This window comes from Zeugodacus cucurbitae, chromosome 4 (assembly GCF_028554725.1).
Source record: "Zeugodacus cucurbitae isolate PBARC_wt_2022May chromosome 4, idZeuCucr1.2, whole genome shotgun sequence".
NCBI lineage: Eukaryota > Metazoa > Arthropoda > Insecta > Diptera > Tephritidae > Zeugodacus > Zeugodacus cucurbitae.
This window is the reverse complement of record NC_071669.1, coordinates 38699861-38713890: the sequence shown is the minus strand read 5'-3', so window position 1 is coordinate 38713890 and position 14030 is coordinate 38699861.

Here is a 14030-nt window from a genome sequence, read left to right as displayed (position 1 = left end):
CAATTCGTGCTAATTACTAGTTATGTCAGTCGTTATACTCCAGGTTATTATCCTATATTTTAGGTGAAATGTTGAGACTACAGAGTTGCAGTAAATTTTCATGCCTGTGCATAATAATTACATTTGCTGTTGTACTCGCAAACGGATTGACAGCAGTTTGTACATTTTTCGCTTCATCAGAAACAGCTATAATACATGCATATGTATAACTAACTTTTGCCCTGAACATAGCGAATTACTGCCAAGGCCAACAACAACACCCCAATAAATTGCATAAATTGACTGTGGTATCGAAATATATTTATACTAATATTATAGTAAATGAATGTAGGTTATTATTATTAATTAAAATTAAATTTTTTATTATAAATTATTTCTATTAATTAAATTATTATTTCCAGCAATTTTTCAATGTTTTAGGATATATAAGCTGAAATAAAGTATTATTAATGTATTACGAACTTTTACAATAAATTGTTAATGGTTAATGCGCTACCATATATCCAATATATTGTTTATATTCGACTTATTATCTTTCTAATGGATTTCTCAATTACGAAAAGTGCTATCAAAATTAAACTTTATATATGTGCAGCACTTAACTCAGGGCGATCCTATACCATAAATAAGAGAAGATATGTGCTTATAACTGAATGTTCTGACTTCCATAAATCTGGTTTACTTGAAAGTAGATAACATATCACATCATGTTATTTAGAGTATAGATTTTAAGATTACTTTCTCTTTTAACGACTTTATGAAACTAGTTTGTGAACTAGAAAATACCTAACCAAATATAACTTCATATAACCTTTACAGTTCTAAGTCGATGAGTGGGTGTTGTAATCATCAAAAATTTAGCCCCTAGCCTTTCTTCACTTATTCGTTTGATTCTTGTTATTTCGAATACGTCTATATAGTCTGGAAAATTTCAGTGGAAAATCCCAACTGCCTATTAAATAATATTGAAGAATTTATCATGTGATATATGTACAATAGTTCCATACATTGCTATTCAATTCACAGTCACCGAAACGAGCACCACTTCAATTTCATTAACGCCTTTTGCATTTTTGATTGGAATTCCAAAATAATTGTTATGACTTTCTTAGATTATAACTCAAGAAGGTGGGACCACAAAAAGGGATACATAGCAACAATGCAACGTAATCGCTGTATTTATGAATATTTATGATTTAAAGAAGCGTGGAACGAGATAATAAATTCATCTGTGCGCTGCTTTTCTTATGGGAAGTTCTGTGCGCGTTTCGCATTGCCAACATTCGCTTTTTAGAAAAGTCAGGCAATTGAATTGGTGATTGCCGCAATCTATTGACAGAAATGGTTGGCAGCAAAGCGGTCTGTTGTGAAATTTCTCTCCACTTTTTATTGCTGCATCTTTCTATCAGTTCGTAGCAACGTAAGTTCGGTGAAGTAATCAATTGACTGTTGATTGCAGTGCAGCGCAATCTTAGGTTTATCAAATTAAGCATGAGAACAATAGAAAACTAAGCAGAATTATTGCGTATTAGACCGAGTTCAGACACGAATGATATTGTCTCGGCAACGTCTGGTTTATACATAGGAGAGGGGGCGACGGGGAAAAGAGAATCGCGTCGAAGCTCCAGTGTTTGGCGACACGCTTTGTGTTTTCATTCGTAACAGTTCGCGGCGACGAAATTCAGCATTCCTTTTAATTTTGAAATTCTCTACATGGTTGGATTTGCGCATATTTTCAAATTAATATTAACAATATATTTGAAAATTTGAATAATATATTTTTTGTATGTATAGAAATAATTATATTGAATAATATAATTTAAATATATTAGAAAATGGAGAATAACGTTACAAATTAGCTTATGAAATATATTTTAGTGACATACGAGTCCTAAAATATAACAGAGATATTATTTCACTTGATCAAAGCTGCCATATTTCAATTATTTTGTTCAATTCAAACTTCTACAGTTATAGCTATAGTTTCATTTAGATATACTGAAGTACACAAAAAATTATATTACCTTCGGAAGAGAACCAATGGACTCTTGTTTTATATATATACTTAATACTATATGCGTTGTTTACACACATACCTGTAATTCATTGAATAATTAATTATTTGTAGAATAATATTTGTTGATTAACTAATTGGCGCTCTTACGTTAATGTAAAGAATCTCATCAGCATTAATGAAGAACCAATGAGGATTTCCACTTAAAACTGTGATATTAATTTGGCAAAATAAAACAATACGGAAACTAAATTGTGTGTCAAGTTTACACTTTACTTTATATTAAATGAGTGCCCTTGTGGCAAGCTCTTTGTAAACATTCCATTCCACTTGTTCTGTTATATCGTATGTGGAATTAGATTAGAAGTTGCTAAGATAGTATAATAGTTTCGTTCCCATAACGGTTGTTTGTGTCACCTAGAACTAAAATAGTAGAGATGAGTAGATTTAAAATCGGATGTCTGCCCGTCCGTCTTTCTGTCTGTCCGTGCAAGCAATAATTTAAGAAAAAATGAGATATCTTAATGAAACGTGGTACATATATTCCTTTGCACCTTGAGGAGGTAGGTATTGCATATGGGTGAAATTGGACCACTGCCACGACCACAAAATGGTGATACCCGAAAACACATAAAGTGTCATAACCAAGCCATAAATAAAGTTCTGAAAGTAAAATTTGGTACAAAGGAGCGCACTAGAGAGGAGCATATTACTGAAAATGATGGTACAGAAGGGCTGCATTTAAATTTCACAAAATTTTAAATGGGCGTGGCTGCGTCTACTTATGGGTCCAAAACCATATCTCAGACACTACTTGGCCAATTTCAACGAAATTCGGTTCGAATCATTTTGCTGGCATTTCTCAAATACCATTGCGAGAATATAAAATGTTCGGATAGACCCGTACTTAGCCTTCCTTACTTGTGTTTGCATTATCTTCCAATGCTCTTCTATTTGATATAGCCATTTCTGAATCTCAGCCGTTTCTAATGAGTACATTCCCACCTATGTACATATGCATGAATATATTAACTTGGAGCATTTGCAACACACACATTTTATTGTTTTCTCGACCTTAATTATTTATATGGTTACTGCAAAAGAATATATCGCGTTAATTGAATTTCTAGGCATCCACATATACATACATATTTGAATATTCGTAGTTGTGCGTTGTTAAAATATTGGTTGCACGCGTAGGATTAAACTTGAGTAGATTTACTCATTATTTAATTCATTATAGGATTCCGAGCATAATCGATGGAATTCTGATTAAGATTGAATCCATCAAATTAGCAATCAGAGAATTTACTATGAAGTAATTGCAATGCAATCTCATTTGCATAATTGACATCATAAAGGCTTCCCTAAATGTTTCATTGTTGTTCTTCTGCGATTAATTTTGTGAGCTAAAGGAATAGCAAGGTCGTACAGTTGGCGAGAAGCAGCTCGTGATTATGTAGTTTCTCGCGAATGACACTACATTTTAACAGATGACCAAGATAAACAGATTAAGTGATTTTATTGATTACTGTCATTCATTTTATACTTAGGTTTGAGCTTAGCTGAAATTTCAACATTTAGAATCGAACAAACGAAGTCAAACACAGGGAAACGTATAAAAATGTAAATGCTATCCAATTTTATATGAATGTTATGACAACAGCAAAGGAGCATGTGTGTCCAGTTTTGGAATTTTTGCATTTCAAATGGAAAGAAATATTATAATAATTACTCAACTAACCTCGTACATGTCTACATATACATACATATGTTGCATATTGGTTGGTCACCTATTAATAAAAGTTAACTGTGGGTATGAGTAACTTAATTTTTCAAATGTTTTGATGGTAATTTCAGAAGACCTAAATTTTCACCATGGAAATTTCATAATTTCTCGCACGATACTGCGGGCAAATCAAACCAATTTGATTTTCAAAAATTGAGTGAGATGCGGCGACGTCGAAATACACGCATTATCGCAAAATCGTGCTTATATTGGATATCAACATTTGCCAACATACGTACATATCTTTGGATTTGTGATCTGCCCGCATCGCCTGCACCGTATTTGTCGTGTCAACGCTGGACGTGGCGTTATATGTACTGCTGCTGTAAAAGAATTTCGAATAAAGTTAATATTAATTGGATTTCAATATTCGCCAGTCCGCCTGCTTTTGCTATTGTATGATATTAATATACAGTGATAAACAAAATTATTGGCACAGCAAAATACTTTGACTTTAGCCTTTGTTGATATTTATCGCTTCTTAACGCGCCTATCTAGTTCTTCCCATAAATGTTCTATTGGTTTTAGATGATGCGATTGAGGGGGATGCGCCATGCCATGTTTTACAATAACAGCAAGGTTCTTTTTACTCTCATATGAGAAGAGTACACTGTCCCAAAAGTCCCTTGGCTTGCTTATGTACTCCTTCGGATAAGCTAAACGCTTCGTTTGGTTCGCTTTCAAAATGAGAGGTATACGTCTAGCTACGCGAGAAGTGTAATTAGCTACGTGCAGTGTCGTCTGGACCGCTATTGGATGGATAACTTTTCCCATCTCTTAACTTCCGAAGTGATTTGTGTGGATGATATTCTGGGTGACGAGACGACTTAAAATCCGAATGTCTGTCTGTCCGCCCGTCTGTCCCTCCGTCCGTCCGTGCAACGAATAACTTGAGTAAAAATTGAGATATCTTGACGAAACTTGGTACACATATTCCTTGGGACCGTGAGAGAGTTGCTTTCGAAAATGTCAAAATCGAACCACTGCCACGCCCACAAAATGGAGGAAACCGAAAACACATAAAGTGTTATAACTAAGCCATAAATAAAGTTATAAAAGTAAAATTTGGTTCAAGGGAGCGCCCTAGTAAGGGGCATATGTGGATGTACTTTTTTGTTTGAGGAAATGGGAGAGTCCCCGTTCCCAAATAGGTTTTTTGTATATCTCTCGCAAACCAATAAAGCTATATAAATCAAACTTTCTGTAGTCGGTTCTCTTACGTACCCCACCACACACCATGAAAATAGTTGAAATCGGATAATAACCACGTCCACCTCCCATACAATAGTTTGGTTGAAAATTACTAAAAGTGGGTTAACTCACCAACGAAAAAATGGCCGAAATCGGTTCACAACCACGGCTACTTTCCTTATAACTCAATTTCGGATTCCATCTTATTCCTTCACTTTATAATGTAAACATATGGAACCAATGAAGATCGCGGAATAAGACTTTACACAAATACAGTATATGGTTATGATCTGTGGCATCACTTGTGCAAAAATTTTCGAGATCGGACTATAACTTTTCAATGACCAGGATATCGAATATGAAGAACTCAGTGCCTTAGTTTAAATCTCTCAGATATCTTAATTTAATTCAGAGGAAATCTTTTTATTTTAATAGACTGTCTCTGTATTAAAAATAGTTAATCTGGTCATAACTTCCCCCAACTCCCATGTACCTAATTATAGGTTTTTCAAAAATACGAACTTTATAAGACGGTTAATATATTAACATATATAATCTCAGCCTATATACTATGTATATGTATATGAGGACATTCGTTATTCTATTGGACTTTATGCCGTCAAACATGTATATGGGTCAAATTGTGTGTTATCTTAATAAAAATATAGCAATAAATTGCGAGAGTATAAAATGTTCGGTTGCACCCGAACATAGCCTTTCCTGACATGTTGAAGTTTGATTTTTTACAAGAACATATGTGTTTATGTATACAAAACGGTACTTTAAAAAAGAGTTGCCATAATTAATAAAAATTAAACGAAATTACATAATTTTATAGAGTGTGCCAATACTTTTGTTTCGCTATAATTAGTACTTTTTTGTTTTATAACTTCCATTATGTAAATATTAGGAATAATTAAATGAATTAACTTTTTTTTTGGTATTCAAAACTTATTTTATAAGTGGTAAAAAACAGTGCTAAAGTCAAGGTATCTTGCTGTGCTAATACTTTTTTTCGTCACTGTATGTATGTATATGTTCATACATATACAGAGTACTTATGCGTAGATGCCTTGACCCGTTGATTATTGCTATTTGCATTCGAATGGAAAATTATTATGTCAGCCAAGTAATGATGAATCTTTCGACAGGATGCATAAACTTACACAAAAGTGGCGGCATGAGTATGAGATACCATGATGACGTGGCCAAATAGCCACAATTTAATTAAATAATACTATCAAAATATATCCGGTTCCCGACTAACCGAATTAACCGAATAGGGCATTATTCGAATAATAATATTCGGTTTGCACTATTCGGACAGTCGTCAGTCATCGACTATTCGATTAACCGCTCATTTTTGACTATTAGGTTAACCGTTCGTTGTCGACTAGTCGAATAGTGCAAGTTCATTAATTTTCTTATTTTTATTGAAAAAAGTGAAATATTAAAACTAGCAAAAAACTTGCCTTAAAATACAAAAAATAACAATGATTTCACGGGACCCATTAAGTTTTGACCAAATAGTTTTTAGCCATTTCAACTGCGCGAATGTATTAAATCAACATTTTTCATGAAACGTCTATTTTGATATAAGAAAGCTAAAAGGTTAACATTTGTTGATTGCAAGCAGCTTCTACGTGGTGTCACAATGTTTCCAGCAAAGGATCCTCTCTGATTCTGCTGGAATGCGGAAACTTTAAAAAATCAAAGGCTGTTTAGATTTCAGACAATTTTCATTTATTCGAATAGTGACAGAATAACCGCAGTAGAACGACTATTCGAATTGCCATAACATTGAGACTAATCGAATAGTACTTACCGGTTAATATTCGTACGAACGGCTACAAACCGGATATTTGAATAATCGGTTTTCAGGTTGATCGAATAATTTTAAGATAAAACACTCTTTTCTTCAAATGGAATCGGCCTCAACGTCGACTTAACCCGACAACAACTACATATATAATACAAATTACTTAAATTGTCATTAGTGATCTGAAATTAAAACCACTTCGTCACGTTTCCTTTTTCACGTGTTTTTTTCCTTTTTAGTTATATTCGCAACAACTTCCTGTTAAATGCGTTGCGGGAGAAAGTTCAACTAACTCAGCATACATGCTCACATAACTACTAATAATAATTTTTGTAAACAATTTCATATTGTCTTACTATGTATCTAGACAAATTTAAATTACTTATCCAAACATATCCGTTGTAATAACCCCAGAACAGTAAATAATAATAATAAGAGTTAAGTAATACCGTATTTCCATATTAGCACTATGGCTATTATAATGGTGGTATTAGTAACAGTTACACGCACCCGTGGCAAACCGCGATAAATTAGGCCACGTAGCCTAATACCCTAGGGCAACATCAAACGCTAATGTTTATATGTATAAAAGCTCTCGTGTTTAGTGCATATTTATTTAACTGTAAATAAGTACTTGTGTATATCAAAAATACAATTTTCTACCAATTACACATACTATGACGCCACACTCGACCGCGAAGAGGTATTTGCATTGCTATATAATAATGAAATTGGAAACCACAATTAGAAAATTACGTACATATAACCAACATAAACGACGCTTTTCATTCATTTACATGTACATATGTATCGCTATATACATACACGTATTTCATTCATTACTTTATGCAGTATATCACTTGTATACTGGTTTACCAGCAAGAGTATGCTTATATAAAAGTGAAAATATGAATTTTCTTCTCGATATGGACAGTGACCTAGGTCATGCACTAAGAGCACTTTTTATGCAAGTTAGAATATATCCATGAGTGCGTAAATTTCAGAATCGTATGTACGGGTACGCACATTCCTACGTACTTATTCATGCTTGTATGCAGAATTGCATGCTGTGTAATAGTATGCTTGAGGGAAATTACTCCAGAATATGTAAACTAGTAGAAGTTTAATAGATATGCACAAGTAGGGGAGGGGACGCCAGTGCCACAGAGTAATGGAATGAATTAAAACATACTTATAATATATATGTACATGTTACAATAGTATACGAATACTAAGGCCAACGAAAGAGAAAATACGGAATTATTGAAAATATTAAATTATTTAATTATTATTTCAAAATATTACTAAAATAATTTGTTTATAAAATTCGAAATTACATATTCCTGCATTTAAATTGCATTAAAGAGCAAGGAGAGCGCTGTTAAAGCAATATTTGGTAACTCAATTAGCATTTTTGGAGTAATATTATCCCGCATGACGTTTTTTTTTTGCATTAAGCTCTTTTATGATCCTAATAATTTCAGTAGTTGAAGTCTTAATAGACCCAAGCGACACGTTTGCGATTTTGGGGATGATAGGTGAATTGCAACAATATTTGCCTTATTTTCGTCACGTGTTGCCCATTTTCCACCCAAGCCTCTTAGAGGCATGTTGGAGTCGACTGGAGGCTTCATAGGCCTTTGGGGTTTCCTAGAGAGTTTCGTTTGCTTGAATTTGGACTTAGTTTCTTTATATAATTTTGAGTGTTATATTCATCCTCGCCTTTAAGTGGTTTTTGAGCTGAGTGCAACTTCTTTCTACTATTTCTTTTGTAAAATTTAGTGTTTCTGACGTTTTTCGTTAGTGAGTTACACTTTTAGTAATTTTCAACCTAACCTTTGGAAGTGAGGTTGGCGTGGTTATTATCCGATTTCTTTCATTTTTTCACTGTATAAGGAAATTACTAAAAAAAACGACTGCAGAAAGTTTGGTTTATATAGCTTTATTGGTTTGCGAGATATATACAAATAACCGATTTGGAGGCGGGACCACGCTCACTTATCCAAAAAAATTACACCCAAATATGCCCCTCCCTGATGCGATCCTTTATTCCAAATTTTACTTTTATAACTTTATTTAGGGCTTAGTTATGACACTTTATATGTTTTCGGTTTTCACCATTTTGTGGGCGTGGCAGTGGTCCTATTTCGCCCATTTTCGAAAGCAAGTGCCAAGTTTATTATTATCTTAGTTTTTACTCAAGTTATCCGGTGCACGGACGAACGGGCAGACAGACATTCGGATTTTGACTCGTCTCGTCGCCCTGATCATTTTGATATATAATCTAAACCGTTCAGTTTTATGACTTACAAACAACCGTTATGTGAACAAAACTATAATATTCTCTAAGCAACTTTTGTTGCGAGAGCATAATAATACATTAATTCGCTGTAATAAGGAGATTTGGTAGAAAGTACGGACAAAACTGGGAAAAATATTTCATTAATTATAGACATTCCTTAACGTTGAAGCAAATGCGTTTCTTCATTCCCGGAACCTTAATTTTGAAAATAATTAGATTGAAAATAGTTAATGTATCGAATGGGTAACACATTTTTGAAATTACTCAATACTCTTCACTTAACATGTTACATGTCATCTGCCAGTAGAGTGGAGAACATTGCATTTAAAAGCAAACAAAATTACATTATCGGGCACAGCTTAGTGGATTTAAAAATTATTTAATTTATACTCGGAATTAAATATTTCGAAATCTTTTTATGTCCCACGCATTGTGCGCCTGACACCAAAAAGTAAAAAAATAACCTTTAACCCATGTTACTGTTACCGTTAACAAGATTTTCATCGCCCGCTGAGAGAAATGTGGTGAAAATCATGTATAGCTTACGGCCTTTACACATGTACATACTTGTATATCTTGCCATGCGACTAATGTATATTTTATATTGCTTCCTTGTGAAAGCAAACATGTGAAGGTATTGAAAAGAAAATGGACCCCGCCTTAAGTGCAATAGTATTACAAAAATAATCAAAAAGTACAACGAAAATAAAAGTAAATACCCACAAACTTAAGCTACCCTAAAACGTCAGCACTGGCGATCCCAGATGTGGTACAATAGTAAAATCCTATTTTGATGAATGTTAACGGGAAGGCGCGGAACCTTTCAGTATGTGAGTCAGATTCACAAGTGTATGTATCTATATGATGAAAACAAGTGGAGGCGAGTTTCAAGTTATTTTTATTAAATATGAAATACAGAATTTAATGATTTGGATCACATATACCATAATAACATTTGAAGCTATACTGCATGTGGCTTGTTTTATCAAAACCATTTTTAAGAATCAATATAAATATTTTCATAAGCAGCTTCTACATATACTAAGCTAGTCTTTCTCTTTCCGTAATTTATAAATTCATAATTTTTAATATCTTCTTCACCGTGCTACAGAACATTCTTTCGGATTTTTATGTGTAATAAAATCGGTATATGTGAATGACTAAAGGAAATACTGTTTTGACATACATATACTTCTGCATTTATTTATGTTTGTGTATACGAGTGTGAAGAGAGATTCATAATGGAATATGTGTGTTCCAAATTGAATTATATTTCGTATGTGCCATAAAGAATTCCCCGATAATATTGTTGGTATGACGGACAATGTCCTCGGAAGTCCTCCCTTTTTAACGGCAAACCTTTCCTGTAAAATACGGTTTTACTTTTAAATTTACAATAACGTCCACTGAACCATGTCAAATGTCTACACTACATTAGATACATTAATGCCTCTCCACTTGTATAATTTTTATGATAGGTCTTTCAAAAAGCCAGATAAGTTTAAGTAATATAAAATAGGATGCAAACACGTGGACACATTAATTATTACGTGGGTGCTAATTATACTCCAGTCTAAATATGCAGAGTAACATGAGTAACATAAATGAAATTCTCGATATTTGTAGCATACTTTCTCCCTTAACTTTTAAAAGCTGCTCACCACCAAAAATCTACTTTCATGTTACTACACATGTACAGAATAGATTAACACAAATGTTAAAACATAAGTGGAACAAGTACATCGCACGACAAATGTCACTATTCAATTACTGCTAAATGCCCTGCTTACAACAAAAATTATGTACTTAAATATAAGTATTGTAGTATCAGCTTAGAAAGCTATTCAAAATGAAAAGAAAGCAGAAACGAAAAACATTATTAACAAATAATTCCACATAATTCTGCTGAGGTTTCTTCTAAAGAGAAGTCATATAATCAATGCTCCATCAGTGGCTCAGCCGAAAGTCCCCGCATGGTATTGCGCACACACACTTTCGTTATTTCTGTATGTATATCATATGTCAGCAGAAGTATGCAAGCACAAAGCACATTTGCTCAATCATTGGCTTGCGTTTTTCAAAAGTATTTACAGCTCGAGCTTTAAAGTATGTTTGCGTTATTTATTAACATATGTGAACTCACATGCATTTGTAGTAATGAAAAGTGAAAGAAACGCATGCAATCTGTTAGAGAGTTATTTCAACAACTATCCTGGTGAAGTGGAAGCACCGCCAAGTGATGATAGAAAATATTCTTGTTTACATTTTATGTAAAATGTTATGAAATATAAGAGAATTATTGACTTAAAATGCTCTTCTGGTGTAAGTCTAAATAAATAAACTTATCTGAGAGTCTTAGTCAGGATCATAGATCATGATTATGATTGAAAAACTCCAGAGCACTTGTCAGCATCGTATTTTGAACATTGTAAGTTCTAAAGTAGCAGGTATAGATAATAAAATATATAATTGATAATTTTACCCAGAATCGTGCAACACAGAACAACTTTTGAAGAAATTATTAAAATTATAAAGTATTTACTTACTCACTCGTTCAGTCACTGTGTCAGGACACTTAACAATATATTTATATGTATGTTTATAGGGTAAGGAGGGGTACATTTGACACTTAATTTTCACAGCCCGATTTTATAAGAGAAATGTTTGTATTTTTTTAAAACAATGCATTACTTTCATTAAATGTATATTCAAGATTATCTTATAAAAAGCAATGTTTAGAAAAATTACCATAACACTTTTTTATTAAAGTTTTTTCTCAAATTGTGTCCTTTATACGGGGTACATTTGACTTTATAAGGGGAACATTTGACATATAAATTTTTCGTAGAATTTCTAAAGTTAAACAACAAAATATTTGTTTTTATTGATCTGTAAATGTAAAAAGAAATTTGCTTGGTATATTTACCAAACCTAACCAAAAAGTAGTGTCCGACTTTTAACACTTCGTCATTACTTAATTTAAAATTTGAAAACATGAGTATCCTCCTCATTAAAAATAATATCGTCAGACGGCGTGCAATCTATAAATTCAAAGCTTTTCCTCAAATTTTTATTTTGAAACAGACGTCGTCCACAACGGTTTCCTTTTTAGTAACTTTTGCTATTTGTGTTGTTTTTTGTCAGCATTCGTGAAGTTCCACTTCTGTTTGATGCTTCTCTTAGTAGTGTCCGACTTTTAGACACAAACGGAGTATTGGTCTTAAAGCATCTGGAGTGAAGTTCTTAAGTGTGTTTTTATCCTGCTTACTTACTGATGCGATTGGTGGTATGTTAGTGACATCCTGAGCCTCAGGTAAAGCATCATTTTCTGTAGATATCTCCAATAAAAAGTCTTCGTCAGCATAAATCTGTATGTTGAGTGGGTAGATTCCAGTAGATTCAAAGCTCTTTTATATATTGCGGAACGAAAATGACATTTGGAAAGGTTGCTTAGTTAATTTGGACACATCATATATTATTATTATTATGCCAGGATTTGTTCCAAGAAAATCATGTTGCCGTTGACATAATTCAAATTTGCCCCATTGTAAATTGTCAAATGCGCCCCACACTGACCTCAGCAGGTTTTGTTTGCATATTTATTTCCCCACTTTAATAATAATAAATTAATTTTTTCTTACTTGAGCAATATCAATTCCTCTTTTCGAATTCTATATCAAATATTAAACTATCACTATTTAACACTTCTAAAACGCTTAGGTAAGTTTTCTTAAAAATTACAGCCAAACTTGCAAAAATCACAAATTGTGTCTTACTTTATAGCGCGTAATGATGCAAATGTCAAACTACATAACGTTTCGCTATCTCATATGAGGTTCTGTCGGAATTTCGAAAATGGCAATTTATATGAATGAAAGCTGGTAAAAAGCAGTTAATAACACAGCGTATACTTAACTTTATCGCATCTTATAAATTTTATAAAAATTCAGTAATTTATAAATATAAAATAAAATCCTGAGCTGAACTCTTAGATCCAATAACGTTTTATAAAGATACATTTATGAATTGGTTGAATTTAACGATAAACTTTATCCAATTAAGAACGATATGCCATTCACAACGTAAATACTTACAAATCATTTTACCTATTAAATACTTAAATATCGAAAGGTTTAATAACTTTTGATATGGTCGTTAGCTTTCTCAGATGAGGGATCGCAAGCTGTCTGGAATTTTAAGAATAGATATAATTATATCCAGATAACTTTTACAAATAACATGAGCGCTTTTTTTTCAAATATTAATAATTTGGCAGTGTTTTTGCTTTTGCTCGTTCTCACATCATTCGCTATGAATAATTAAATTTTTGCTTTTAGCTCAATTTAGTCCAAGTCGGATCATTGGCACGACCACAAACTGGCGTTAACCAAATTTTATAAAAAAAATATGGTATAGATAAGCTATGTACACTCAGGGTGTGGCGTCGCCCATAGAGATCGAACATGAAGACCTCAGAGCCTTTGGTTAATTTTTTACCAATTTGTCCTTTATTAATAATATTCGTCTGTGACAAAATATGTTAAAATTATCTGTCTAGCCCTCACAAAGCTGATGTTTTTTAACTTCCGAATATGAGATATCTTAGTTAATTAAGTGAACATATAATCTTAGCTACATTGCTAGCAAAAATAGTTATTTGCTTGATGAATTATTCCTGGCCCCCTTTACTATTAATATAATTTTCGTTATTCGAGTGAAGTAGAAGCCAAATACTTGGATTATTCTTGGTGTTATCTTTATAAAATAAAAAAAAAATAAAAGAATTGCGAGAGTCTGAAATGTTCGGCTACAGTTGAACTTTCCCAACTCGAATCACCATAATCCCCAATAAAATGTTAAATGTAGGTTTTAGACAGTTTTATTTATTTACCGGCATAAAGTTTTATGTACACAC